Source organism: Diorhabda carinulata, chromosome 2 (genome assembly GCF_026250575.1).
Source record: "Diorhabda carinulata isolate Delta chromosome 2, icDioCari1.1, whole genome shotgun sequence".
Classification (NCBI taxonomy): domain Eukaryota; kingdom Metazoa; phylum Arthropoda; class Insecta; order Coleoptera; family Chrysomelidae; genus Diorhabda; species Diorhabda carinulata.
In genome coordinates, this window is record NC_079461.1 from 24,423,038 (window position 1) to 24,449,505 (window position 26,468).

The 26,468-nt window shown below is 31.0% G+C and overlaps 1 protein-coding gene across 10 annotated transcripts in view; it reads left to right on the forward strand.

Moving 5' to 3' along the window:
- The window catches only part of LOC130903759 (glucose transporter type 1), a 555,907-nt gene that overhangs the window by 300,814 nt on the left and 228,625 nt on the right, over nucleotides 1–26,468 (forward strand). For 4 of the 10 annotated variants that reach the window (XM_057816020.1, XM_057816015.1, XM_057816018.1 and 1 more), the window contains exon 1: nucleotides 21,029–21,227. The exons of 2 other annotated variants lie outside the window; for them this stretch is intronic. The gene's annotated coding sequence lies outside the window, so the exon portion shown is untranslated. Of the gene's footprint in view, nucleotides 1–21,010; nucleotides 21,228–26,468 lie in introns of those variants that run through there. 4 more of the 10 variants (XM_057816021.1, XM_057816023.1, XM_057816019.1 and 1 more) reach the window with 2 other exon arrangements.

Below are 26,468 nucleotides of genomic sequence, written 5' to 3' on the forward strand. Positions count from 1 at the left end.
TTACCATTTATTTCGAAGTTTGCAGAATTCTTTGAATGAACTTTCACAAATAACGATGAATCGCACCTGATTCATTTTTTTGTTGATAAGGATCAGATATTTTATGAGGGCGGAATCATAAAGCTAAAAGAAAGATGGCAAAAGGTAATTGAGCAAAATTGAAAATATAATCTTGATTAAAAACTATTCTTCATTTAAAAAATTAGACAGTGATCTAATAATATGATCAGATTGTATTATCAATAAATACGCTGTAAGGGCATTTAAGAAAAATGTTTCTGGGATGAAATTATGTACTCAAGTTAAGTGATATAGTGACATTAACGTTTGAAGATATCCATACATTCGTTTAAGTTTCTACTTAAGTTTCATCATCATTATATATTTGGATCGATTAATCAATATTTTCCCATTACTCTTGGTGATATTTGGGATAAATGCTTAAATAATAGATGTTATATTATATTTGGTTACTCTATAACTTCCTGAGGAAATTATTCATTTCTTTTGCGATAATCCGAATGTACCAATGTTAGAAGGCTGAATCCTGTTCGAAGTATATGACTTGCATGACCGTCCAATATCTGTAGGCTCGGAGACCCTTTGATTTTTTTGAACAATGGAATGCATTATTAATCCAAGGAACCAGTCAATCCTAATAGAGTAAGAAATCTTACTGTTCCAGGTGTAGCCTCTACAAAGCAAAAATACTTTCTCGATTTCTTTTTCTCTTGTTTTCCAGCATCATTCAGCTTTTTTAGAAGATCTGAAGGCATTTTAGGAGTAGTTCCAGTAACTAAGTAACAGCCCTGTACGTTCAGCATCATCCGTGTAAATATCGACATTTTTAGGAGCAGAAAATAGGTTGTACATCATAAAAAGAAATATTTACACACCTTTTATTTGCTTTCCTTAAATTTTGAAGTAAAAATAATGATTAACATTCGAAAGGGACTGAGCACGTTCATAATAATATTTACACATCTTTTTTTGCTTTTCTCAAATATTTTCCGAGTAAAAATTATGATTAACACTCGAAATTATTTCGAAATTTCGAAAGGGTATTAAAACAATCTAAGCTGGAATTTTTGGAACCGTGATATTCATACTGAATATACTATTTCTATAACCAAGATATCATCTTCATAGTTTGACTTCAGTTTCTCAAAAGATTTATGTGAAATTAGGACAGATTATATCAGAAATATGACAAAATCTAACAATATGATGACCGTAGTAGAAATTTTCTTAACCTGCGAAGTCACTGTTCTGTTAAACGGCCTCGTATTTGATAACAATCCAAGGTTATGAGAATGTATATAATAAGTTTAACATAGTATTTTTAATTTTTCACGTCAATAATAACAATGAAATGTTTTTGATAAATTAAAATATACCTATGAAAGGTATAATATAATATTTTCCTGACATTTGACAATGAAATTATAAGAAAACCATTATATCTACTTGTTAGAGTGTTTATCCAACAAATAAGTCTCAATTGTCGATTTTATCTCACTGGCAATATCTCGTTTTCCAGGATGACATGTCGGCAGAGTCATGTCAATTATTTGGACATGAGTCGAACAAGTTTAGTAAAATGTTTCCGCCAATTGGCGTCAGTAATCATCATACAAAATATGGCGGGATACATTTTTGTGATAAAATTTACATGAACGTCGATATTTTAAATTTAAATGAAAATAATTCCTACATTTCCCACTATATTTATTAAAATATTGATGTCTAGTGAAAATTGAATAGAAGTTGTATTGCAGGATGTAAATAAATTCAGCAAATTTCTGATAAGAACTTCATGATTATTTGAATGAAACTGATAAAGTTGATTTAATCAAACATTTAAAAGCATAATTTTTGATTGAATGATTCATTATATATTCAGCCACTGGAAAGTACGGAGTACGTCCTGTAGTGGTAACCACCTTATAATTGCAAAAAATCGCTTCGGGTTTTTATTATTTTTCAATAAAAAGAAACAACTTGAGCTACGCTCTCGCGTTTTTTGTGGTAGAATTGAATTTCAGTTGTAAATAGGGTAGAAATAATTATTTCTACTTAATCTCTAGCAGCTCGCTAGTGCTGGCAATAAAATTTGAAACTGGTTAAATATACTTACATTCCATCAATTATTATGAGATTTTTTCTTTTTTTCTTTGAATATATTCTTGGATTTTCATTGTTATAATTCGACACTAGAAATAGCTTTGGCCGGTTTCTGTAGCATTATAAGTATTGTTGTTTCAACATCAACGTCAAGCTGACATTTTATTATCAAAAATTGAAAGAAAATGAAATTATTGATTTCTATAAGTCATATATTGAAAAATTAGCAAATATTGCTTGTTGGCCACTGCTGCTAGAAAAATCGAGAAACAGGTATAATGGAACGTATCGATACTCCAAGAAGTGGTGCCAAACAAAGACTGATACTGCAAATCGAGAATAAAAGAGACATTTATCAAAATGTAGTAAATAATGTTCATAATTCTAATAATTGTACTATCAATATTCATATCACTTGATAGTTATTCATTTTTCATAAATCATAATTAGCTAGACGTTGTTGAAGTTTCATTTAATATAAATGATTATCACTCAATTGCGGTTATTTTGCCTCACAACCTGTCGTTGAGGGAATCCAGATATTTTTGGTAATTGTTACTTACTTCCTTTAAAGAAGTATCAAAAGGCGTTGTTTACAATATAAAAATGAGAAAAACAATTGATAATTACTACAGGAATCAGTTTTTGTAATCATGAGAAGATAGATAGATAGAAAACGTTTGGAAAAGATACAAATCTCTCCTAAAATTGTTACTAATAATATTCTATATTTATATAAAAGGTACGGATAAAAGTAAAACAGTGGGTAGAAATTTATAGCTTAGACATGCCGTATAATAAAAAAATTCTTCATTTTTAAAATCATATCTACAATTAATATGATTAATATCAGATATCAGATAAGATGTGAGTAATATTCAAATTTCAAAATATTTGCTTTCACGTTTTTAATTGCTAAAGTTATCCTAAATTTTATAGAATATTTTTATATCCTCTTCTTTTAAATTAAAACTCTTTCATACTTTTCACTTCTATATAATTTTGATGTTGTTGATTTTAGGTTTTACAAAATAACAGATAAAAATTTTCGACATTTCGACCTGTTATTTTGAACCGACTTTCATCAAAAAGATCTTATTTTTTCAAATATTCTCAAGAAATTTTTGAGATAGTTTCATAACAAGCTAGTGCAGGGCTAAATGCCATAGGGAAAATTGAGCAATCGAATTATCTCGAAAAGTACACACCGTACACAGAAACTTTACATAACGGAAAGGATGGGTCGCATTAGGCGAGCTTAACGCGAAATCACGACTAGAGGTAATGACTATTCCTGTCGAATTTTCTGCGAAAACTATTCTGAAAGTTTATCTAGATCCAATTTCAAATGTTCAGGAAGGCTCATACAAAATATATGTCAGTGGTCTTACTTTCATTTAACCACTTAACGACCATTAAGCTTCCTAGATCTTACTAATGTTTTCTATTTCAATATAACCCTTTTTGATCAATCTACTTGTAGATTAAAAATATAAATGCAAAATTTCCTAGCAATGTTCAAAGTAGGAGTGTATATAAATGATTATATGGTAATGAAAGGAAGCTTAACAAGATCAAAAAGCACTTATCAATCACTTATCAAAAGTGGACAATAGAAAACAATACAATTACAAACAAAAAAATAGATTTGAAGAAAATAATTGGAGAGGGGAACAAGGCAGCAGAATCCATGATACTGTGCTCCAATTCCAAAATACCATCAAGTTCAGCGACAACTAGAGTTTATAAGACAGTTATTCGTCGAACACTGCAGACCAATAAGAAATGGATAAAAGAGCTGATGAAAGATATAAGAAAGTTTGGTATAGAACAGGATTAAATTGAGAAAGAAATTGAGCCCACAATATGAAAACTCTTCTCTGAGCTTTCACATTAAGAGTGATTGAAATGGTATCTACTAACAAGCAAAATTATTCATCTCAAAATGTGTCCGTAGTTATCCAAACGCTTTCATAGAGTTATTAAAAATGGAAGAAGTTTATGGGCTATAATGTTACGGAATTTAAATTTAATAGAAAAATGTTAAAATGTGCAACATGAAGGTACTATCTTACATATTCTTATACATTAAACAATTTCCCAACCCCTCATAGAGAGCAACCGCTTATGTTTTCTGCCTTATTCTGCTCCTACAGCTTATAGTATTTTATGTGAGCGAAGACATTAAAATCAAGAAGTCAGAACTGTATAGTGACAGATAAAAAACTGAAACATTGCATAAGGATCTGTAAAGTTTTATCGCGAGCAGTTCCTGGCAACAGCTTTATTATCAATTGCCGTAAGGAGACGTTTAAGATTCGCGTTGGACAAAGTTGTAGTGATGATTCTGCCACCAAACGAACACTGTGGCTATACACTTGGAGGAAAGGGTCTTGTTGAATTTTATTTGGTTCACCACTCGTTGCGTATGAATGCTTCAATAAAACTGTTCCACTATTCTCACGATTAACATCAGCTTATTTGAACAATGTTTATGTAACGCCTCTTGATGTTGGAAATTATTAGAGAAAGATATTATTTATTCGATTCGATTTTCTTTAACTTCAGTTTTATTACAATATAAAGATGGTATATTGTATTTGAGAGAAGGATGTTCGAAAATAATCTCACAAGCCTTGTCACAATATGTTTGAATATTCCGTAGGTGAATATACTTATGAACACGGCTAGTTATCGAGGGTCGATGTCTACTAGCAAAAGATCGTTCCGATCTGGATTATCTGCGCTAGGGTTATTAGGATGTTGCAAATTGGACAATATTATTATTTCCATCATAACTTAGGTACGTTCGATGATATTTAGATATTATGGCAAGTATGGATATGTGATAACTCAACTCAAGACTTCATAGTCTGACTTGATGATAGAAAAAGGCAAAAGTAAAAATATGACAGCGATTATCTACAATTGGGTTTTCATTTTATTGGGGATGAGTCGGAGTCTAAGCCGCTTTGTATTATACGTAACAAAGTTCTTGTCAACAGCAGTTTAAATAAACCATCACTTCTTTATAAATTACATCTCTCATGTACCGATATTAATGACGCCTTTGTTTGTTGTTTGAGCTTTCACTTATTTTTTAAATTTCTAGTACTTGTTATATTATATTCGCCCCTAGATATTTGATTTACATCACTTGTTCTCCGCTCTGATCATATATCGCGAGTTTACATCTTCTCGGTTCTCTGGATACTGTAAAAGATTTGATTTTCTTCAGGGATATTTGCATGTTAAAAGCTTTCGCTGTTTATTCAAACCTATATAGTAACCTTTGTAAGTTATCTGCGTCTTCTGAGGTGATCACTACGTCATCAGCATCAAATACTCTGTGATTTCTTTGTTTCCCAATCGGTATCCCCTTCCAACTTGCTTTACCTCGTTTATAATCTCATCCATTCTGATGCTGAACAAGATCGGTTTGAGGCTGTCTTCTTGTCTGATACCGCCCGTCACAGATATTCTATTGCTCAGTTTATTTTCCATTCTGACATATATATAATTATCGGTGTTCAGGTCTTCGATTACTTTTAATGTATTGGGGTGAATCTTCCTTCTCTTCAGTAGAGTTATTACATCCCTTAATCCTACCCTATCAAATGCTTGGGTGAGATCGATGAAGCACATCTTATTGAGCTCATTAGCCTTTTCCATAGTTTGGAAACAAAAATAGCATCTATAGCAGACCTGTTCTTACTGCATCCCTGCTGTTCCTCAAGATACCAGATGACTTCACTTCTTTCGTCAAAATTTCAGTGAAAAGTTTTTGTACTGTACTCATCAAGCTAATACCTCGATAATTTTGTTCGCGTTTTTTTTCACCTGTTTTGAAAATTGGAATGAAAATACTTTCTTTCCATTCTGATGGTACACTCTTGTGTCAAGTATTTTATTGAAAATAGTCCGAAGTTCTTCGTGTAACGTGGCATCTCATCACTTGATCATCTCGTTTGATATTTCATCAATACCTTGAGCTTTTCTGTTCTTCAGATTAGTCACCACTTGTGGTATTTTCTTCAAAGATATGGTACATTTGTACTCAATTTACTCCTCAACTTGCTCCTGTACTTGATGTACTTGATGTACTTATTGTTGTTAAATCGTAGAGTTCTCTAAAATACCTCTCCCATTTTTCCATAGTTATTTTTGTGTTCTGATGTACTCATTTATTGGCTTTTTTCTATTTCTGAGTGGGTCCCATATTTTATTCTATCCCCCGTAGAGATCATTCCCCATATCACTCGAAAATTTTTCCCAATAATCTCTTTTGATTTTCTGAATATTTTCGTTGACCCTATTTCTTACATATTTATACTCATTATATGTCACTGCTTTGGATCTATACAGCAAGTACGATTTTCTTTTTTCTTCAGCCAGCTAATTTGTTTTCTGAACCAGGGTTTAATATTTGATCTTCCCCCGTTCTTTATGTTTCTTACGCTTACTCTGCTGCTCCCAGTATGTTCGCTCTTAACTTTGCCCATACCGTTTCGACATTGTCGCAATCTTAGATGCTGTTCGCAAATACTTTTCCTTTTTCCAAGCGCATACAATAGCAATAAATTTAATTGGACCATATGCGAAAGATATCGCCAAATGTATGCTTGGGGAAAAGGCAGCAAAGAAAATTGAGCTAGTTCCCTTATCAAACAATATAGTGTCACGTAGAATAATGACTAGGCTATTTATGTAGAGAACGAAGTTTTGAAAGGAATAAAATTGAATTATTTTGCAATTCAACTTATTGAATCGACGGATGTAACAAACGCCGTAGTCTTGCTTGTCTACGTTAGATATCTTTTCACGAATATTATTCAAGATCTACCGTTTTAAAAACTTTGAAAACCTACACAACTGGAAAAGCGATTTTTGATATGATCTATGGGTGAAAAGAATGGAATAAACTAGACTTATTGTATGGTGGGTGTACAGATGGTGCAAAATTGATGACAGGAAAATTTTCTGGTTTTGTGGCACAGTTGAAGAAAATCAATGAGAAAATTCAATGGACTTATTGTTGTATTCATAGACAAGCTTTAATATGTAAACGTATTCCTGCAGAGTTATCTACTACTTTAAGTGATGCTGTGAAAATTTTGAACTTTATAAAATCATAAATGCCCGTCTATTCGGTACGCTTTGTAAGGATTTTGAGAGTTTCCACGATTATTAACTAGATGGCTTTCCCGTGGTGAGGTTTTGACGCGTTTTTTGAATTGAAGTCTGAAGTTCAAGCATTTTTCATTGATCATCCGTTTCATTTGTCTTCTTGTATATCCGATGTTCTTTGGCTGTTAAAGCTTGGTATTTAGTTAATATTCTTTGTAATATAAGGCGAGGGTGTCACCATTTTCAGTATGGATGATAGAATTGAAGCTATGCTAAAAAAGATCAATTTCCAATCAAAGAGTATGAATGTTTCGATTCTGACAGCACTTTTTTATCAGAAAATTCAATTAAACTTGACAAAAACATTGAAGGGAGTATATGTGAACATCTTCGATTAACTTTCGATATTTTTCCAACAGATACCAATCTATCCATCTCAAACAACTGGATACGTGATCCATTTCAAAGAAGGTAAGTTCAAAAACCTCTCTAAATATACAGGAAAAAGAAAAACTCATATTGTGACAGCTCTCTAAAAACAATTTTTAAAGATCATTCTTCAATTGACTTCTAGATCAGTTCACAAAATGAATATCCTGTTCTGTCAAAGAAAGATATAGCAGTTCTTTTAACATTTTGCACAACATGTCTATGCGAGAAAGGATTTGCAACATATACTTATCTGGAAGATAAACACAGAAACAGGTTAAATGCAGAACCTGATCTGAGAGTGAAATTGTCGAATATTGAGTCTAACTTAGATTTGATTTATTCTATCAAACAGCCACAAATATCCCATTCAGAATTTTCCAAATGTGAAATATAAGAGCAATTTGTTCAATTTATCTTGTTTTCAACTCTTATAGCCATCATTTTAAACTTATAAATGTTTTATTTGAATTTTAATTGTTTCACGATTAATATAATCAATTATTCTGTAATATGAATTATATATATATATATATATATATATATATATATATATCCTAATAAATTGTATTACTTTTTTTCCGATCCTCCTTTTAGTTCGCGAGAAAAAAAAGATTGGGAAACAATGATCTACACACCAATTCAAACGTTGTCGAAATCAACAATAGTTCTTAGTGAAAGTAAGCCCTAATTTTGGACGGCATAAATAGGGACCAAAGGCTAGAATGTGGCGAAACAGAATAGTGATGGATCTCCATAACATTGGTTAACAATTTAATACGTAATACCTTTTTTGTGTACATACATAATATATCCGTCAGTCCCGTCACTTTAAATGCAGTACTTTTACCACGACGCGCAATTTTGGGATATAGATAAACTACACGCTGCAAATGCACAAATCTACCCCTGTCACGATCGCTAACACTGTGATGACTTTGACGTCGTTGAACTTAAGGCACTTTATTACGTTTAACACAATTACTCGACTCGAAATAACAGCAGAATGCTTTTTCTAGAATGAACGAATGAAAACAAGTCATCCAAAAGCGACGTCAAACCAAATTAAATTTCATTTCGGTTATCTTTTGAAAATTCCACTCTATGAGATGATCACCCAAACTCAGTCATTGATTGGATTATACAAATCTCTTGAGATCGTTAGATGTTTATTTTCCTTACAAAATATATAGGGCTTACAATTAATTTTTATTGTGATATTCCAGTATAAGAATAAAATCACAGGCGGATTCGTATCTATTCTTTCTTGGAATCCACTTTTAAAACTCTATTAAGGATTACACCGCAACTGACAAATGCTTACTTCACTTGCTTAAATCTTCTTTTTATCTACTTATGTGTTGTATGGTTTTACACCCTCTTTGTGATTTCTCGTTCTCTCCGTGAAAATTGCTAGTTCATTGTTCTTTGGGCGATTAGTTTCCTCCTACTCTTGAGAATAACAGGAGCTGAAACAGAGAAAAAGATTCAGATATGTATGAAATTAATTGTGAGTTAACACATGCAGAACTAAGGACTTATCAACAAAAATGAAAAGTATGAATCATAACACTAACTGAATAAAATTATGTGTGTGTGTGTAAAATTGGTTCATATATTATTTTTCCAATCAAAATCAATTGACAACTTTATAGGAAATGATAAAATTGGACATTTTTATAAGTCCTCCTCCACCAAAACTGGTTATAAGCCTCCTCAAAAGCAGTTATGTAGATAACAGTATAAGTTAAAATGAGTATGGTATTAAGATATTCATCTTCTACCATTAATTTATAGAATAATTATTCATCTGCTTTTAAACCGTTAATATCTTTTAATATAAAACATAAGCTGGAATAACTCACCTATATATTAGTATAGTAAATTGCAAAAGATTCTTGAAATTATATAAGAACCAAATATCAAAATGACTCTGGACTTCAGCCTAAATGCCGAAAGAAGATACGAGGTCTGGCTATTAAATAACGAAACTGGTTACGAAAAAAGGTTTCATTATAAAAATTATTCTACATTCGAATGCTCCCCTTCAATATACTCGTGTTTTGTAATGTGCATAGACAAGATATCTAGATACCCAATGCACTACTCATTTTTTACCCCACCCATCTCGTTATTTGATAACCAGACCTCGTACTCCATAATTGTTATAAATTGTAAATAACTTTGAAAAATTTGAATTCGGATAGTGGAGATGTATTAATTTCATCTAAAAAGACGAAAAGTACCTAATATTCTTATTTAGAATATTTTCTTGGAAAGAACCAATGGAATTATGAACATGTCTAAAAAGAATATTGAGTTATTGTTCATAGAAAATAAAATTTTGGCATATTTTAGCGAACTTAACACTAAAGATAATTCATCGTCCCTATGAACTTTTCATTCCCTCCAAAAATTTGCGATGTTTGCTTATTATTTTGGGTCGATTTTTTACAGGTACCGTTCTTCAAAAGTTCACTGGTTTTGTAGGTTCTACGTTAGTCTAATTTTGGTTTTTGTAGTCCTCAAAATTAATGAAAAATGCTTGGTTTTTGTTTGATTTTATTCTCTCTTCGAAATTATGATCACGGCCAAGGGCGCTACTACATTTATTGGCATAGGGCCGTAATTAAAGGGAGAGGCATATTTTAACAAAAATTAACTCAACATAAATCACCGGATAAATATTATTACGCTTGTAATGTAACTGAAAAGGTAAACAAAACGAAGCTCCTGATGAGGAATATCTGACAACAAAGATCTCATAGATCTCATAATAATTTGATCAATTTTAAAATTTAGTTAATTAAATAATTCATTTTAGATTACTTTCATAAAGGGAATCATTGGGGCTCGATGTTAAGCAGAACTGTACTCTATGTAAGCTACAGATTTGAAAACTCAAGGTTATTTTTAAAAGCTTGTACTCGCTACTTTGTTACTCGCCAGTAACGTACTTTAAGTTAGTTGTACTTTACATGGTAAACAAAGTGTTATTATGGGGAAGATTGCCATAGAAACTCCGTAAATAAATAAACGACGCAACCCCATCGAGTTTGGGCTCATTTGATTCGTCTTGAAGAGTACATTGTTACTAAATGGTACACAGGGACTCTTTTTATTTAGTTTTACCTGTCCCGCTGTTAATAATCCAATCTTGCAAGAATTTGAGGTCTTCTGAGTCATCTTGCCGTGAATATGCAGCTTCAACAAATTTGGAACGAAAAGTTCGGTTTGTTATGAATATAGATTACGTCTAATGGTATGAGGGTGTGTAAATATTTCATATTGCTAATGTTGCGTTTCAGGGTACCAGGGCGAACCCTGTTGTACGGAGGCCTATATCCCTCTACAATAGACCTGTCAGGGGATGGACCGTTTTTGTCCTAAGCTCGTGAGAATAACATGAACACGAAATATTAAAAAGCTAAACATAAAATTAAAGGAAAAAGTTTTTTTGAAAACAGGTTATTATTATTTGTTAATAAACGTTAAAATAATTCATAATATTTTCATCACTAAAACTTTACATCTTAATTATTGAATCATCCCGTTTTTATCATAGTCAACATTTTATAAATAAAAGCGTGTTACATTTCAATGGTATAATTGAGAACATGTGGTGATTAGAACTAAAATTTAATACAAAGTTCTTTGTCTATATTATTTATTGGTTAATATAGTCGTACAGTATTCAATGATCATACCCCAGGTAGATGAAGTTTGCTTACGGCTTATGTTGTCAGTCATCAAGTACATTAGCACTCGTTAAACAATATATTACCAATTACTAAATAGAGACTACTGAATTCTGACAAATAGGCCAACAATCAAGAAATCGAATTCATCTCTACCAACAAATCCTATTCTCACATCCTCGAAGATGTACTCGTATTTCGCGTGGCCCCTAGGTGCATGGCTTACAGTGGGTGTATGTTATGTACAGACGAGATAGGCGGGTTTCCTGCTAAGGGAAAACTCTCTAAAGAAACTCTTGTCTTTAAGAAGGGGGCTGTGACGATCTCTTAGAAAACAAGAAATGCAAGCAAACCCAATACTTTCCTCGGAAATGAAACTGAAATACAAAGTAAACGACAAAGGCAAAGAAAACGGACAATGAATGTTGGAACTTCAAATGTACAAGGTTCCAGGGGTAAATTGACTAGAAAATTGTTATAATAACAGAAACAAAGGAAAAAGGAAATAGCACAGAAATGCAACTACATACATTTGTACAGTGGTGTGTCAAACATGCTAGTAGAGGAGTATCTATACTAATCCATAAAAACTTGAAAGAGAGAATAACAGACTGGTAAGCCATCAGTGAAAACTTAATTAGAGTTAACCTGAATATTTTGCAACATAACATCACTGTAATTGGAGCTCGTGGAATCTACAACGATGCCAATGTAAATGAAAAAGATCAATTTTTCGGTGAAGAAAAGTAAAAAATAGCCAGAATAGGAAACAGGGAGTGGAACAGGGAAAATGCAGAAAAAATCGATTATTGGAGCATACGGAAAACCGTAAATGAAAACTAAGGGCATACAGAGGTGTTTTCAAAGTTTGAGACCCATCACTTCCTCAAAACTACAGTATTTATCCCAATACGTCAAAATTTGTCAAAAAATCAGGAAATAGAACAACAGCTACAAGATATTACGGAAAAAAATATGATTTAAATAGTTTTCAAGTACAGTTCAAGAATACACGATATTTGTACCAACGAAGTTTTAAGAACCGGAAAATCTAACAATGGATGCACATAACATAACACATAGTATAAAAAAACTGCAAAAGAAGCGTTAGCAATTAGAAACATACCTAAAGGTAAAAAATGTTGGTGAAACAATGAAACGGAAGAATTGGTTAACGAAAAACAGAGATTATATTGAAAATGGCTGAACACTAAAGTCGAAGAGGACTTGAGAAAGTACAGGGAACAAAATAGACAAACAAGACAACAAAGAATAAGAGAAAGGTAAATAGAGCAATGGGATCAAGAGTTTCAGGAAAAAGAATCGTATATGGGAGGAAGATGTAGCGAAGCGAAGTAAAAATATACGAAAAGTTCAATAGTCCCGTTGCAATTGATACCGATAAATGAATGGGTTAAAAACTACACGGACCTTCTTAGGTTTTTATTTTGTATCAAGTAGGTAACTATCGCTTACTCGTTTATCTTCTATGTGCATGCTTGCTAAAAGAATAAAGTGTTGATAAGGGAGTCCAAAATGAGGTCGGAAGGAAAGATATAAAATCACTCCTTTTTTTTTATTAAAAATTCATAGTAAGGAATCAATAATTCTTTACTATCTTGATTATTTGCGTAATTTCTATGTTACAATAACATATACCTACAATATTAAGAGAACAACAAAGGAAGAAAACTTTTTGTGAATCTGGACTGATTCCTGCTTGCAAAGGAAGCCAGTTTTATACATAGGGGCTTTCATCAACTTTTTAGAAAACCTCCATGGAAGTGTGCAGTATAAAATTTCGATCTCTGAAAGTCTCGCAACAAAAAATGATGAAGACGGTATGCTCGATATTTCAAATTTTAATTCGGTGTGAATTTAAACAATTAATTTCATTTGAGTATTTGTCTATAACTTGAGCTTTCGTTTAAGCTTCAATGTCTATGGAAAAACATTCTTACTTTTCGTACTACTACTATTTAACTTAAATAACCCCAGTAATTGCATGGAAGATATTCAACCTTATTTGCGGTATTCGAGTTATATGTTTGGCGCAATGCCACGCAAAGGATGCACACGCTATGTAACATAACCTATCATAACGGAATTGTTAGGGTCTATATTGATTATTAATAGTTAAAACAGATGGTGGAACAATGTAGGATGTGATAAACCATACAACAGCATTTAATTCACTATTTATGAAACAGGTCATCCTAAATAAATGATATTCATACAAGATGTTTTTGACAATTTTATAATTAATAGTGTGATGAATAAACATATGCATCTACTCTCATATCAAATAGAAATTGAGTTTCGAACGAGAATTATGGTTGAGAGTGTTGGTACGATTAATTTCGGTATTATTGTTTCATTATAATGTTAATATTCGATGATAAAATAAAGATAAAGTTAATATGCGTTACAATTGTTATGATAATGAAGCAACTTTTGGAAAATTTTACAGAGAAGCAATTTAGAAAGAGAAATACTCAATTCCATCTAAATTATCGCACAGGCCTACAGGTATTTTGATATCTACGATTTATAGGTGGTTCATTTTCTATATGCTAAATCTGTAATTGCTAGTATTTATAGTCGTAGATAGAGTATATTATTTATCTTGCGGTAATGGTCATTACTCACTTGTTAAAATACAGTACTCACATAGAGATCGTGCTACAAACTTCGTTTCCATGAAGTACTACCTGAAAAGATTTCAATTAGAAAATGGCGGGGTGAAGTTCTACACGTAGTGTATCTTACTTACATAATTTATTTGTACACTAACACTGACACTAAATTATTTTCTAGCACTTGTTAATAAACACTCTAATGAAAAGGTCTTGTTAGAAATTGTGTCTCTTAAAATAGTCACAACTTAATGTAAAAAGATCACAGAAATCCTAGAAAGAAACTGCCACTAAATGAAAAAGCATTAAACATTCTAGGAAATACCATGCGCGACCACCAAATTTTAGCTCCGATAATATCGCACCCCTGTTTTAATAGTGCCATAAGCTCATAAATGCTTATTGTACAGGAAAGCCAAAACTTAGCCGAGCCAAATTCTGTACACATACAGTTTGCAGATATCTTCACTGATTAGTGACGTAAAATGTAATGTAAAATCTACAGACAGCATTAAAAAAAATTTTTTAATCACATGGCAGTAATGTTGATATTAATTTTGTTTAGACTTGAGTTAGGATCTAGGACGAATAAAAATAAATATGACTTTATTCGCATTTTAGTCTAATGTAAAAAAATTACACAAAAATGTCAACCCCTAAAAATATATAAATTAAAACTCGTCCACAAAAGTTGTGTTTAAACTTATGTAAATATCTGTTTAATGGAATAGAGAGCATCAAAGAAACAAAATAATAATGAGTAACATGGAATGAGGATTTCAAATTAAAATGAATTTCCTAAATCTAGCATAGCCTGATAAATAGATGGTACGACTTGAATATCACACTGGCTTCAAATGAAGATATTAAGCTTTTCTTTTTCTCTCATAGGATGTCTTCACTTGAAAGGAAAAACGTTTTTGCTTCTCGAATTTCACTACTTTTACAGTTGATTATAATCTACGTATGAAGATTCTTTATATTATAAAAATCAGTGTGGGTTATGGTATTAAAGCTTTGATTTTTCTAGATCTCTCGACGAAACGAGATAAAATACTGGTTTACGGTGCATACAGTCTTGACATGGCTAACTGAAATCGATTAATCAAAAAATCGATTCCTCGGACCAAATAAATCAATTTCTTAAATCGATATGTTGTACTAAATAGATTCAATGAATCTATATTTCACTCTTGAAAATAAAAATTCGATTTTTTCTCTTTCCTCTTTCTAAGTACACTATGTCCCATCTTGGTTGAGACTGCACTGTATCTTTTTTATAAAACTTTTAAAGCCACAAACAGAAATATTTCAGCTACTTTTTTTCCTTAAATATAAGGCGAAAACAAAAATGTTTACTTTTGGAGAAGCAGTCGCCCAGGCATAGTCCTACTTAACATTTTAGGTACCACGTCGTAACGTATTTCTTTTTTATTGGTGCACTCTTTCTATGGGAGCGAACATAATAAATTATTTCTTCCTTTTCTGGAGCTCCTTTCTATAGAACATGGTTAGGTCAGGAACAATCACTCCAGAACAATCATCCACATTCCAAATTTCCCAATAAGGTTGTGTTTGTTTTCAAGACCAATATAACTGGAATTAAATAAGTAAAGTAACAATGGAAAAATATTTGAATACCATAACTTTTTGGTAATTTCCGATTATAAATCAGGTTTTTTCAATACTTCAACACTTATTTTAGGTAGTTGTTATGTAAAGTGAAGTGTTTTTTGATAAAACTTACAAATGATCTTGAGAAAGACTTATCAGTTTTCTCCAAATAATATTTATTCTCCTCTGCAATTTCATATGAGATATGAAGCAATGAAAATATTCCCAATATAGAAGTCATTCAACTTCTCTGATTGATTGCATAATAAATATAGTTTTTACTTGCAGCAATAACAATTCAATTTGCTGAGGTTTGCGGAATGTGCTCGATGAAGCATGTACTAAATAGACATTTTCTGCATGATTACCAGAAGAATTAGTTCATGCATATAACTAAATGCGAAAAGATTTCAATGTTTCTGAACCTCTATTTTGAATCTATTATCGAATTTCCGTACTAATTATTATGTTATAATAATTATTTTTAAGTATTAAGTCTAATTGAAAACTGATCTCAGTCAAAGTTTATTAGACAAATTGTTATATGAAATTCAGTGAAGCAACAAAAATGTGTTTCCTTTGATTTTATCAGCTTAATTATGTTAGTGCCAATTATTATTCGAAATATGAAAATGTTTAGGAATATCAATAAGAAAACCCAATTTCAAGACCCAATCGGAGCCGGAAATTAAATTTTCAAGGTAACTTTCATTATTGAAAACTTTTCAAAACATTCTCCATCTGAAGCCATTTCACAGTTTGAAAACAATTATTCATTTACACTATTTTTGGAAGATTCGATCTCTCGAACTACTAAATTCATTATGAGAAGTAAATAAAATGTCTACGTAGTTGAGGTGAACGACTGGTGGTAGCTGATGACTTAATAAAAGTTTCGTGTGAATATTTTTGTCTCCAGGGGGCACCTACTATGGAGCTATTTCATAAAGAAATATTTACACTAAACATGAATAATAATTTTAACTGCTCACAAAAGTTTCCAAATAAGTTTATAGAGAAAAAATGTACTTTCTCACTTTTCAAATGAGATATCTAATGAAATACTTAAAGAGTCTACAGGAAAATGTTTGAATTATCGCTTGTCTTTTAAAATCAAATTATTTCACAAAACTAAGAAGAAATGACAATTTTAGAATAATTCTAAGCAGTAAAATGAAAGACGTCCCTCCTAAATCAAGTACTAGTATATATCAGAAAATGTGATCATAAAGGTGCTGCATAAATAATTGTGCCAGCTTCAATGGAAATTTCATCTTATGCCTTAACTGTTTCTCTGCCGAATTAGAATACCTTGTTGCTTAACAAGACTCTAAGACAAATCTCTACAGTATGAGGAAAGTGTTCTTGTATGAAATTCCACTTGTACGTATAAGCGACGACCGAGTAGCAATAATTCGAAAAGATAATCGAGCTGCACTGTCGACTTAATATATGTTGACATTGCTCACTTCTTGTAGAATCATTCTAAGGCAAAATGCCGTAACCGTTCGGTGTCCAAAAGCGCTAGAATTTAGAAAGATTGATTAAGTAGAATAGTCTCTTCGTACTGGTAAAATACCAGTAGAATACTAGAGAGACTTCTTTACCGTTTCGCGATGAGTGTAACCATCTATAATTACAGGGAAGTATGGTCATTCCCACTATTTACAATGAAAACACTGTACCTCAGAAATAAATATGCTGATAATGATTATTATGAAAGTGGTTGAGGCATCCTTTTTGTCATTCACTTATGTAAATAACAATTATTTTTTACAATCACAACAGTCATCGTATAATGCTCGTAAACCACGAGGAGTCTGTTATTTTATGTTTCAACACTGATAAAATAAACAATAATAATAAATATTTTGTTGTCATGCAATTAAAAGAAATTGCATTCCGGATTAAAATAATTTAAAATGACATTAACTCCAATATAATACTATGGAATTTTTTGTTCATCTATTTAACACAATTTTCACGGGTTAATTTTGAGGGAAATACTTCAATTTGATTACTGAGTTGGAGGATAGGTAGTGTTACATAATTATCACGTCAGATATACCCTCACGTATAATTTTAACTCTAGCTGATTAAATATTGTATTTTGAGACTAGTATAGATTCAAGATAGGCCTTTCATCAACTTACTCAATTCCATCTTGTATAAAGGTATTGGTAGTAACTTTCAATACACATTGTCACATTATTTTTTAACATCTGCAATAAGATTCATATTCAAAGTTGAATAGTACAAATAAACAGCATCACACTTCCATGAAATGTTTATGCCGAATATTAATCATAGGAATTTTCTTTATAAAGATGAAAACTTAAAACCATTATTTCTATCAAATAGAAAAAAGAATAATTTTATTCGTATCAATGTTGTTAAGGAATATCAAGGGAAAAGACAGCTTAGTCGCTAGAACGTTTATGGTAAAGCGTTGTGAGACCTGTTTCATACGTATACGTACATAACATACCCTAAGAAGAAATTCAAACTTAGTTGTTATTCATTGGAAACAATATGGCGGATTTTTGATGCCAGTGTCATCGATGGTACGTGGCAAAATAATATATGCGCGTTTCATTTAAATTTACAACGCAGAATATCTACTACTATATACTATATATATTACTATATTCATTTCCATCCATTTCCGATTTCGCAGTTTCCCTAATTCACGATAAAAAGACATCTTAGAACTGGAACATAATATTTACATACATTTTCGATCAAAGAAAATTAGAAGACATGGTTACAATATCACTTTTAAGTGACAAGTGTAATATATATAATGTAATAAATACTAACCAGAAATAAAACAGTAACTCAGTTGAACAGATTGCACCTCATTACAATGATATAGTACTATAATTTTTGGATTTAACAAAAAAACATTGCTATGAATAGAAGTGAGCCAAAGAATATAAAATTTGCTTTGACGTTGTGTTATACGATGAACTTGACACCGTACCATTTCCCTAGGTGTTGAATTTTTCTTACTAGTTCCAGCTAAAGTCAGAAAACCCGATTTTGTTTGTTTTTATAAAAACTTCTAATTTTTTCTCTAAAAAATATTGATAATCGTTAAATTACGTAATATATCCTGACTGTTAGATATGTTAGTAGTTTTTCTATTAGTGCTTAGATAGGTCCAGAACTTCTTACTTGTTACCTGTTCTACATTTCTCGTGTAGCACTCTAATAGTCCAATTTTTGAGTAGATATTGGAGGCAAGCTGAAAACTTGGTCCGTACCTCCCCTATTATGCTTGCAAACTGCAGACATGGCTAGTGAGTAGCGGGGCTAAATGAACCCCTAAATTTTGATAAATTTTTTTTTCAGAAACTTTTTTGAGGCAATATGCAATTTTTATATGTTCTAGTTTAGTGTTTAAAAAATAAAAAAAAAATATTAGTCGGAGTTTTTACATTGCCATTTTGCATAAAAATATATTTGAGAAAACTTGAAACTTTTACACGGTATCGGTGATCTATTCTTGCAATAATGACAAATATTCAAGTGATTCATTACATTTAGAATTGTATTGAAATTGATTTAATAACAAATTTTTTATGAAAAAAAATGTACACAAACCTTTTTCAGCACAAATTCACAAAATTTTTTATTTTCTTACTCCTACATTCCGACTATAAACTTAATGGCCATTGTAAGTCACGTGATCACGCCAAAGCCAATAGTAACGTGGTAGGAAGAACACAGACAGCTGCCGATAAACGTTCTGTCTCACACTCGCACCTATACATAATTAATTAGATCACATGGCAGGTAGAAAGTTTCACCAAAATGATGTGTTTTTCTGAGAATCTTATTTTTCAGTTATACATAATACCCTATAAAAATTGCATGTGCCTCAATCCGAGTAGGGTTGTAATAGGAGAGGTACGGATTAAGTTTTCAGCTGATATATACACCTATCCAAAAATTGGTGCAAGCTCTCCTACCATAATGACTTCTTGTAATGTTGGATCATAGATATTGAATTTAAGGCAGTTATTTTCATCGTTGGTATTCTTAAATCTTTATAACAAACGGGAATAAATGGTATTTTCTGAGGGATCTGAAAAAGTTATTTTAGAAATATTGTCAACTTATAAGATTCTAGTTGCTATATAGAGCCAATCGCTTTGAATTTAGCCGAGGTAATTTTTCCAAAGTTATACTATAGATTTATTGATTAAAATCCACTCTCATAGCTTACCGGATTGATAAAGCGACATCTACTTCTCTCCTCTGGAATAAATTCTTATGCATACAATTTGTCATGCATTTCTTATGAATGTAAGAAAAAAGCTGTTGTTAATATCATGTGTTTCAGTGAAATGTGATACAATATTTGATATACTTTCTCTCATTAATTAATAGAACACAATGTTTGTAGGTAGTTACGCAGCGCAGTTAAATATGTAGTTCACAACGATGTTTGCCACTATTTGTGAGACTTATATCTGTAATTTGTCAAACCTCTCCGTTTCACTTTTTTAACTTCGTAATTTGAAATGACGAATGTTTCTCCATAACCGCTAACCGGATATCAAAAAAGAGTAACTACAATTCAAGACGCCACAACTACGCATCTACTTACTGCAAGTTGATTCCGACTGAAAATTAAATCGATAGTAGGATTGTAAAAATAATAATATGACCATCAGCATCCAGTAAATGAACACAGTATGTAAGAATATTATAGATTAACTTCGTTCGCGATAAAAAATTGGATACATCCCTGATGTATTCTGAATATCTTCTGGATGTGTCAAATGCCCGGAATTAGAAATCTGTGCTCCACGAACACAGGATTTTAAATCCTGAACATGTTTTATTGGCACCTCGAACGCACAATTTCAAACTGCGTATGAATTTATCATAGAACATGTTTAGGATATCTACGGCGAACACAGCTATTATCTCACACAAAATACTCAACCTTTCCTGACATAACGGCCTTGATTACGATAACACAAACCATAGGAAGCGCGTTAATTTGGGTACTCTTATTATTGGTTAAATCAAGTTAAGGAATCTTGAGTGAACAATTCAGACTTAAGAACCAAGTGGCTAAAGTTAGTTAGCTAGAAATAATGAACACTTATCTGAAACAAATCGACATGAATATAACTTAATCAAATCAAAATTCCCTATCAAATTTTATTATAGTTAAAAACCGCTGATAAAAAGGAATGACGAGATTGGAAAAATTAATACATGAATTAATTTTCAAATTCCAAGAAAATGTAACGTATTAATTAATAATGATTAGACAAGTCGAATTTGGACATTCCAATCACTAGAAATGTTATAGATAAATAATTTCTCCTGCACTGGTCGGTTAAAGAGAATTAAAGCGACCTTGCAGTACTCTCAGAGCCGGTATCGACATGACTGCAGTGAGAATGTGACTCTGGTTTGTATAATATTTAAAATTCCTCTACTGTCAGTAGTTTTCAACTTTTGCAACGGCGTGTGAAATTGTTGTGCTTAAAAAATAACAAAAAGTGTGTTTATTTGATAAGTGTGTTATTGGGTCATTGTTCGGAAGTGAGTTAGCAATCAGAAGCAAACTAAAGAGGTAAATAATGTTTTCAAATTATTTGTATTTGAAATATTTTATTATTCCACATTTATTCATATAGTTATTTCATGTACCTACAATATAAATCTTACAGTTTTATCAATTAGTAATTTTTTTCATTCATGGAACACTTTTTCTTCATTGTTTTTGCTAGTAGTGCAATTAAGTAGATATAATAAATAGTGATATTTCTATTTTATACTTCTCATGTCAAAAAAGTTATTCATCTTAAAATATACGTCCTCGACTTTCATTTCAAGAACGATAGGTTTTTATGAACATCAGTTTTCATTGCATAAGAAAAAGAATTTTGGGATCTTTTGAAAAATACGTCGTAAAATTCACACACGCAGACATGGAATAGATACGTTAAAAGTCTTTGCGAGTTGTGTTATGAGCGGTTACTTATTAGGAACGTGGCAATGAAACACCAAAGTGGACTAACTTTAATATATTTTCCGAGCTTTCGATTACTTATGTCAAATACAATATAAGAACTATGTATAAATGTATAACAATTATTGTAATTCTAATTCAGATCCAGACGATGAAGACATAAGTAATCCCAAAATCGGAAAATATATTAAAGTTAGTCCACTTTGATGTTTCATTGCCACAAGTTGATTCCAACTGAAAATTGCCAACCTGGCAATGAAATACCAAAGTGGACTAACTTTAATATATTTTCCGAGCTTTTTCGAATACTCATGTATTTATCGTCTGAGAAATAATTATGTAGTTATATTTTCGGTGGTTTTGAATCGTATTCTTGTGAGAAAATTTAAAATTCATAGGTTTCAAAATTCATTATTCAAATTGACGTTTATAGAAATATTTTTATCAACGTATATGGACTAGTATCCATCATCTAACTAGTAATAGCTACAATTAAACTACAATAAAAAAAATCATTAATTTTTCACAAAGGCACTCAGGAAGGTAGCAGAATAGGCCAAAAGCCGGGTTTATTTATAAAAAACGTAAGGGAACAGGTATTTTTTTGAATATGTTCAGGAGTGACTCCTGAATGTAAATCCAAATGGGCGTCACTTCAGCCGCCATCTTGAAAAACACGTTTATTAAATATCTCGCGAACCGCGCATCGTACGACAGAAATATTGCATATCATTTTTAACGATAATAATTTTTGCCATTGTTATTCATTCGAAATTTTTTTTATAACTAATAAGTTTTTAATTATAGTGCTTCAAACTTTTTACAATATATTTTTGATAAATATACAGTTAACGGTTCATGATAAATACTGTACAAAGTTTGTTTATTTGAAACTTTTTTTTATATAACGCATAGGATTTTAATCATAGCGCTCCAAACTTTTTTCAATATGGGTTCTGCTAAATATTTAGGTACGCTACGTCGTAAGAATTGTTATTGTTACTATTAATATTATTATTATTAATTAACGTTATCCTTGTATTATTCTATTTCATATTGTACAGTATTATTTTATATTGTATATTATAATATATTGTAATATTAAAAATGATTTCTTTTTTAATAGAAGAATATGAAGGCTGGTATTCAATTGAAGTTAACGTGAATCTGAGTTTTTCGAAAAATCCCTAAGCCGTTTCAATTGTTGCATATTTTGTAAAATACTGTGTATATTCGTCTGCACTTTATTCCCTCTGTCTAAAATTGTTGTGGAAATCACTAAAAGAAAAGAATTTTACGAATGTTACATCAAAAAAAACGGACTCAGACATTTCTTATCATATAAAAAGTAACGCAGTATTTTACGGGGCGAGTCTTATTTTTTAGATGTTGACGGAAGACAGTCACACGTGTTTTTCAAGATGGCGGCTAAAGTGAAGCCCGCCCCCATTATGCCCTCTTAGATTTACATTCAAGGGACACTGAATGTATTCAAAGAAATACCTGCTCCCCTACGTTTTCTTCAGAACATACTTTTTTGGTTGGGGCTCTTGGACTAAAAATAATAGCCACTTATTCATTATTTTAATCATCATGACTTTTTCAGGTCAATATTTATGTGTAATAGAAAATATTAGTTGTTTACATTTTTTTAAGCATCAACATAATTTGATACTTATGTCCACGATACACATACACCAGTATGCCTATGTGCAGGAACGCGCAATCTCTCTCGCATAATGTGACGTCCTTTTTGAATCAAAATGCGAAGTATAATGAATGCTGTATACCTGTTATAAAGTTTTATTTTAATTCCAAAAGTAATATTCGATACAGACATGTCTCTGTACCTATGTATTATTTATATGGTTATTGAATTTACCAGTTAAATTTCACGTTCTTAAGGATGCATGTGGTTTACAAGGAATATAATTTCCTTCCTCTTCCATGAAATAAGAGACATTTTTATGAAATTATTCGATTTAATAATATTGTTTCTGATATATTATGAGTATATTTTATTTATTTCTTGGGTAATCATATATAGGTAAATAAACAATGTTTTAAACCTAGAAACTTTGCATTAACTATTTTCTTCGAAATGAATGCAACACAGACCTAATACCACATGTGTATAGGTCTGTGGAATTTTTACAACTAGACTGATACCGTTTTTGTTTATAATTCTACAAGTGATTTGTAACCAAAGTATTTAATATTTGTTTCTTTGGTATTTCAATTAGTGTTTTTGTATGTAGCGACGGTATTATGATCTCATAATAGAAAGTACAATATTTTAAAGGAAAATAATAGCAATATAAATAGTTAGGTCAACTCGATAATAGCCGCTGAATATACGTAAAAAATATTACAAACATATAAAAAACCAATAAATACGTATAGTTCTTCCAATATCAATTGCAGATTATAAAAACCCCTGCTGACAATTTTGTTTGATCTACCATAGGTGTAGATACCTCATTTTATAAATCTATTATTTTTATAAATACTTTCAAAAATATGTATATTACTTATGCGAGAAAGTAATCGTTAAAAGGCAATCCAATCTATTCCAATATAGCAGTGTACTAAACGCACACTTAGCCAATTCTGTTATCCAAATCGTTAATAACTGTTCTAATTTTAATTTACATATGTAACTGTACTTTTCTGGCAAAAATAAAACAACAAAGGCTATACTCCAAAGCCATTTTATTGAATATATCGACCTTGCAACAAATCTGAAAAATCGAGTGTCAATGGTATTTTTTATTTAATTTCAGAAACACAGTATATTCCGAAAATTTGTATTTAGAAAACCTTCCAGATTAATGACTTCTTCTGTTTGTATGACATTTTATCCAAATAAATGACGGTTTCTAGTTATTCATAGCTACATACGGTTCAATCCTAAGGGAAGGTATAATATCTACTACTGCTACCATAGTGATATTTCGTTCTCAGCTAATAAATCAGTTCTATAATTTAATACAAAATCTGAACATAACATAAATTGCGTGTTTCTCTTGAAGCCTTTAGTATAAATAATTCTGACAATACAATTCAGATTAATGTACGAATTAAGCCTACTAAAATGTTGGAATACATCTATGAGTTGGTTGCAGTGGAACAACGTGATGTTGGTACTAAAATATATAATCATGTTATCCAGTCTGTTGGAAGTTGTAATTTTCGAATAGTGTACTTTCATGGTTTGAGAAAACATAGTTTTGGGAAGTGTATATACGACTTTTATTAAAATTTTTCCTCAATTCTTTGATCCATATTTATAGGGAAAAAATTATTGAAATTTAAAAAGTTATTCTCTCGGTTATTCTAAAATAAGAATTATTATGAAACTTTGATTAATGTGAAAAATGGTATATAAATCATGTTTAGTGCCAGGATGTAAAAAGACCTCGACTACAATACCTGTTAAAGTTTATTTTTATGATGCAAAAAAAATTCGAGTATACTACAACAAAAATGGTTGGAAATAATTTGACGATCCTGCCAGATGTAATTATTTTTGTTGCCAGGATCCTTTCAATGTAAGATTCAAATTTAACTTGATGTAATATTTTTTATAGTAATTAAGTTAATTATGCCTTTAATTTTTAACGTGATTATGTAATAATATCAGAACTTAATCTATAAAAGTTTTATTCACTTTATTCTTATATATAGAAAAATTTTTTATTTGAACGCAAATAATGAATAAAAACTGTATTAAAACAACACACGTTATGTTGCTTGTAACGATAACCTCGTAATTAGCAAGTAGACAACTTTTTAATGTTTTTATTCTTTCATTCTATTTCAATCTATGACGTCATAACAGAACCAACGAGAATCGTTTTCTTATGTAGTTGAAAATTTCCAATATTATTTCAAAAACTTAATAAATAAACAAAAAAATAAATAAAAAATGCAAGTACCCTATTGCATCAATATATTAGAGATATATATTATGATATATGTGTCCCACATGTCCCACTTAATTAAAAATCAACGTATTTTGGCAGACTGAACATTTTTTACAGTAACTTGGGTCGGTAATGAAAAATATTCAACGAATTTCCAATAGTTTCATTATTTATTATGAAAATAATAATCTTAGTACCAAATTTCCAGTTTTTTGTAATATTCATGATAATTTATTTTTAATGCGTCTGTAAAAAGGACACATGAGCATTGCTTTCCATTTTCCATTTTTAAGGGGTGATACACTTTAAATTGAATTGGACTTTTTTGCATAGACGGTGTATAATTATACATTGCTTTTTTCAGTTTCTGGTTGGAAATAACTAAGAGAATAGCTACTTGAATTTTGAGATATGGCAAAACTGATGTAAATATGTCAAACCTAACATTACCATAATAAAGTTTGACATTTTTAATGGTGGTCGTACTCAGAATGAGTGCTTTTCTATGACTTTCGACGTGGATTAAACCAACAGCATTGAGCCGACCAACTCGTACCACAATCGAAATGCTTCGATAATTGATCGACCATCGCTAAGAATACAGCTAGAAAATTTGGTCTCTTAAACCTATGCCAGATGATTGAAATATTGACAAAATGTCTGACGTACTATAGAAAATATAACATAAAGATGTATTCTTCCTCCACCCTTTTTAATACAGGTATAATGAGGGATATTAGAATCATTTGCGAATGTTACCTCCATATAGTACAAAGAAATGGCAACTCAATTGCAAAGCGCTGAAAAAATTCTGTAACAGAAATTTTTTTATAACTTTCTCTATTACAATCTATTTGTAGCAAAATAAAATAATCATGAATATTTTTGTTTTTGGTTAATTCTTTGGATGAAGCTT